Source organism: Octodon degus, unplaced genomic scaffold, assembly GCF_000260255.1.
Source record: "Octodon degus isolate 3935 unplaced genomic scaffold, OctDeg1.0 scaffold00223, whole genome shotgun sequence".
Lineage (NCBI taxonomy): Eukaryota > Metazoa > Chordata > Mammalia > Rodentia > Octodontidae > Octodon > Octodon degus.
The window spans coordinates 3,214,322-3,219,987 of record NW_004524799.1 but is presented as its reverse complement, the minus strand read 5'-3'; positions in this window follow the sequence as shown (position 1 = coordinate 3,219,987).

Here is a 5,666-nt window from a genome sequence, read left to right as displayed (position 1 = left end):
ACCACACAAGGTTTGAGAAAAGTACTAGCATAAAAAAAAATTGTTCCTCAAAATTAGATTCAGATTGCTCAGCAATGCAGGCACTTGGTCCCTATAACCAAGTAAGGAGGAAGCCTGGCTACTGCTCCAGCTGGCAGCAGACCATCATCTATATGGTGCTGGTTTTGGATGCATGGAGAATGCTTGAGTTATGGGGTTAAAGTGTCTTACCACCCAATTTCAGAAGGTCTGGGAGGCCAGGCAATGTGCCCCTTAGAAAGCAGTGTGTGAAGCTGTAAGGGTGAAACCAAATGTTCAGTAGAGACTTCACAAGTTTGAAAGCCTGGAACATTGATCAGCTAAGAAAAGTTGCAAAGAGGGAGCAAAGAAGACCTAAGAGAGAAGTCATGGGAGTTACGACCAGCAGAAGTGCCACAGGGGAGCCACCCAAGCCCTTTGGCGATCACAACTTGCCTCCAATTGCCTCAATGCTGCACATGGAAATATAGGATTTATGGTTTGCCTTCCTGGATTACACATTTGCTTTCATCCCATTCCTTTATATGCCCCACTTGCAACTTTTGGAATGAAAATATTTTTCTTTTGCCATTGAATGCTGGAAATATTTAACTTTTCATTCTTTCAGGGCCTTTTGGCTAAGAGTTTGCCTTAGATCTTTGAGGAGACTTGGGCCTGAGGTATTTTAGCAATGCTGGAACTGTTAGGACTTTGGCAACTCAAAGATAGACAGAATATCTTTTGCATAAAGGGATGTACAGGAGTCTTTGGGGGGGACCAGAGGCAGAATGTTATGGCTCTAATGTGATATAATTTTTATAGACTTAAAACTAATTTTTAAGGCTTACAAAACCTACGTTATAATGTTTAAATTGTCAAATGGTAAAAATAAACATGATTTTGTGTCTGGAAACTGGTTTTAAAATGTGTCTGATTGCTATGTTGACTAGTTGTGGATTTTAAGGGGTAATACAGTGTGTCAACTTGAGAAGTTTAGAAGGTTAACTAAGTGACTCAGCAGGGAACCAGGGTCTTTACTTTGGAAATATCCTGATCCTGTGCAAGAGGAAGGAATAGGGGTAATGTGGTAGATATCCTGACACAGTATATAAGGGAGAAGAGGTGTGCTTAACCACACCTTGTGTTCTCGATGTTTTTACTGTCCTCTGCCACCTTGAGCCATTGCTCTTGTGCCATGCCACCATACCTTGGAACCAGCTAATTATGGACTGAAACCTCCACAAACTGTGAGCTAAATAAACCTTTTTTCCTTAATACTGGGTGTCAGTTATTTTGCCTCAGCGGTGAGAGAAAAGTAACCAAGACAGTCATCTTTCCTTCTCCTCACCTATTCCATCTTTCAGGAAAGCCCTACAGTTTCTACATGGTGTTTAGTTTCTCTTGCTTCAAAAATATACCTAACCTTATTAGCTATAAGTGTTTGTGATGATCTTTGAACAGTGAGCAAAGAAAGGCTTAAAAGTAGTTTTCTGAGTTGTTAAACATGGGGAACCCTTTATGCTGTTGATTTTCCTTGTACCGGAGGAGCTTTGTGGAAGCTACTGAATAGTAATTAAGGATTTCTAATGTTCACATTTTGATAGCTGATGATGTTAATCTCAGTTCCTGGAAATAATTAAATTTTTTATTCAACTTTAATCTCTTAATCTCTTTAAAGAACTGGAAGGCCAGGGATATAACTCAGTGACATAGTGCTTTCCTGGAAAGCACAAGGTCTTGAGTTCAATTCCTGGTACAATAAAAACCCAAAAAAAACCAAAAAAAAACTGCACTGGAATTTCTGTCTTAGCATTAATATTATGTCCCCAAATGGTGACCAACACAATTAATGTACAGCCTGTTATTTGTATGGAAAAATCATTTTGACATCTCCAAAAGTTTCATATTTTTCTTAGCACTCCCAATTGCCTTCTACACTTTTACTGTGGTATAGGGGAGAGCCCCATTTTTGCTGACTTAAAGGAGATTGATCCATGAATGTGCTTTCCTTAGCTTCCTGCTGATAATGTGCTTCCCCTGCTATTTTGCTGAGTTATTTCTGTTCCTGGATTCTCATCTTGCATAAGTAGATAGGGAATTGAGATGAAGAACAGACTTGAATATTTGGGATGCTTTCCAGACTGCAGTGGCCAATGATAGAAAACTGTGATGAGGCAAAGAAAATCTGACTCACAGGAAGGTATTTTTAGAACTTAAATATGTCCAAATGCGAAATTTACTTTTTTTAAAAAAAAGACTACAGTGTATACATATAAATCTATTTCTCTTGCTAAAATCCTGTTTAAAAAAATCACTATGTGTATCTCCCATCAAAATCAATATTTACGTTTTATACAATTCTATGGAGGAAATCTTTAAAAAATTCTACATGACAAAATTCTACAAAATGTTTGTTGTTTAAATATGTATAATTGCACAGTGATAGAAAATCAAGATTAAAAGTATATTGAAATTACAAAAATAACTTGTGGTTAATGTCAATTCTTTGTTTACAGCATGGAGTACATCGTCATTACTAGTGGGAGTGAAAGAACGAAACCATATTCTTATAAAATCTTTATACACACAGATGTGACAGGTTTGGTCCTACAGACTATTTGGAACCAGAGCCTTACTGGGTGAAATAGGAGGGGACAAAGTATGAAGTCAAAAACAAAAGCAAGGCTGCAAGTTTTCAGGAGAGAAGGAAAGTTTGAACCTGACATATATTTATGAATGTCTGAAATCATTTGTATTTCTCATTACAAATTCAGAAATTCAAAGGAGGTAAGACAGATCAAACCATAAAATGTGCCAGGCATTGTGGCACATGCTTGTAATCCCAGCACTTGGAAAGCTAAGGTAGGAAGATTATAGTCTGAGGCCATCCTGGCCTACAAAGTGAGTTCAAGGCCAGGCTGAACTACATAGTGAAAACCTGTCTCAAAAAAGCAAAAGACAAAAAAAGCCCTATAAAATTTAAGTAGAGTAAGACCCAGGGTTCTGTATCCAAGGGGTTAAGATTCATATTTTAGCAAAGATTCTACTACTTATACTAATTTTGGACAATTTAAAAAATCCTCTAAACCTTTTCTGACAAAAAGCACTTACCTGACACGATAACTATGATAATTACACATATAAGATAATAGATGAAAAGCTTTTAGCATAGGACCTGACACCTAGATGACACTGTACAACTAACCAGAGATACTATGCACTGAAAAGAATTACAATTGTATTCTAGCACTTTGAGCTCTTTTTGTTGATATTAAATAATCTTTGTAGTTTTTAAAATGAAATGTAGCCTTGCCATCTTCTTCCGCATGTGATTCTCTTTCCCAGAGGTATCAATTCTAGTCTAGTAGCTATGTTCTTAGTATTCACTTCCCCATTTGTAAATAGCACACTGATATTTACTAATTTTTCCATTTTTCAAGCACTTATATTGATGTCTTTCGATAAAAACTTACAAGGACCAGTGAGATAGCTCAGCAGACAAAGTGCTCCCTTACACAAGCCCAGAGACTGGGGTTCGATCTCTGGCACCACATGCCACGCTAGCCCCCCCACCCCCAGGTACAGTGAGCCAGCTGCCAAGACCAGGCACGGTAGCATATGCTTGCAATCCCACCTCTAGAGAGTCTGAAAACAGGAGGGTTACTACGGAGTCTAAGCTGTGTAGTGAGACCCTGTAAACATACATAAAAAGAAACCTTACAACTTTGAATTCCTACACTACTATACTGCTCCAGTTTGGCTCTTGAAAACTCCCCCAAAGTCTTATGTGTTAAAGGCTTGGTTCTCATGGTGAAACTATTTGAAGGTAAAGGAACCTCTGGGACACAGGTCCTAGCAGTGATAGTGAAACTTTTAGAGATTAAGTGCCCAAATTGCAACCCAAAATCCAAGTATTTATCACAAAGTGACAACACTGCAATTAAAAATGAATACTGTGGTTTTAGTTTAGAAAAAAATAACTTACCTGATGCTTGGCTGGTGGGGCAACTTGACTCATGTGCCAAAACAGAGGACTCTGTGTACCCATGTGACATGTGTGCCATAGTTTTGCTACCACTGGTCTAGTGAGGCGTTTCTCAGTTATTGGTTGATTTCTCTCAAAGAGGAGTATAGTACCCTTCTCTCATTTTTGCTTTCCAGCCCTGAGGTGGATAGTGTTGATCCATCATGTGCTCCTGCCATAATATGCTACTTTGCCACAGATCCAAAGTACGGGATTCAATCAACCATGGACTGGAATTTCCAAATTAGAGGCCAAAATAAATTTTTTCTCTTTATAAGTTAATTACCTCAGGTATTTTGTTACAGTGGTGAAAAGTTGATCAGAATACTCACATTAACTCCTGTGCCTTTCCTCATTCTTTCAACATAGATATAAATATGTACTAGTCAGTTAAACAACTTGCTTTAGACAACTGCCCTTTTTTCTTCTTTTTTTTTTCCTCCTGGAACCGGGGATTGAACATAGGCCTTTGAACTTGCAAGGCAAATGTGTATTCTACTGAGCTATCTCCCTGGCCCTCCTTTTTTCTTACACACCTTTGTTTTTCTGGAAATTGGTGTTTCACAGTTGTTTAATTTCTTGGTTTTTTATTTGCTGATCCATGACTTTCTTCTATGCCCATCACTGAAATTATAATTCCTCTGAAGTCAGTCAAGCAGTTCTGATCTCTGAGAATTGCTTCAAAGAAATATTCATTTTAGCACCTTATATTCCAGACTATATCTGATTTTGGGCAGCAGGCATACTTGTATGTTATCATTTTAAGACTACTCTATATTCCTGGTAATTGCCTTTGTATCTCTTCTGTTAGATCTTCTATTATTTGGACTCTAACTCATTGATATCTTATTCCCTCTTTTGTTTAATTATACTTTCCAGGAGCTTTACTTTCCAAAGTTTATTTCATTTTTAATCAAAAGACAATACTTGTATAAATTTGTGGAGTACAATGTGACCTTTTGATACAAGTGCAATCATACTTTGTGTAATGTTCACGTCAGGATAATTAGCATATATATCACCCCAAATGTTATCATTCCTTTCCTGTGAAACATTCAAAGAACTATCTTCCAGTTATTTTGAAGAATAATATGCAGTGTTTTGCCGTTAACTAGAGTCACTCTCTTGTGCAATAGAACACTACAATTTACTCTGCTGATAAAACTATAACTTTGTAACCAAAGACCAAAAGCTCTCTATCCCCTCCTACTCATTTGATCCTCTAGTAATCACTATTATATTATTTGTTCTAATGAAATTAAACCTTTTAGATTGCAAATATGATAAGATCATGCAATACTTGTATTTCTGTGTCTGGCATACTTCATGAAATATCTTTCTGGCTCTTCTACATTGATGAAAATGACAGAATTTCATACTTTTTCTAATGATATTACATTATTCATATTGCAAAAGACCATTTTTTACATTTATAGACATTTTTGAGCCAGTTGACATTGAAATGAACCATGGTGAAAGAATTTATATCATAGAAATTTGTAAATGTACAAATGGGTGATTTTATCAACAGTTTTTGAACATTTAGTACACCACTGCCAACTTTGCCTGTTTGAATTTTTTTTCAAAATTTTACTGATAAAAAGATAGCAATGAGACAGTTTCAAATCAAATCGGAAGTATAGAT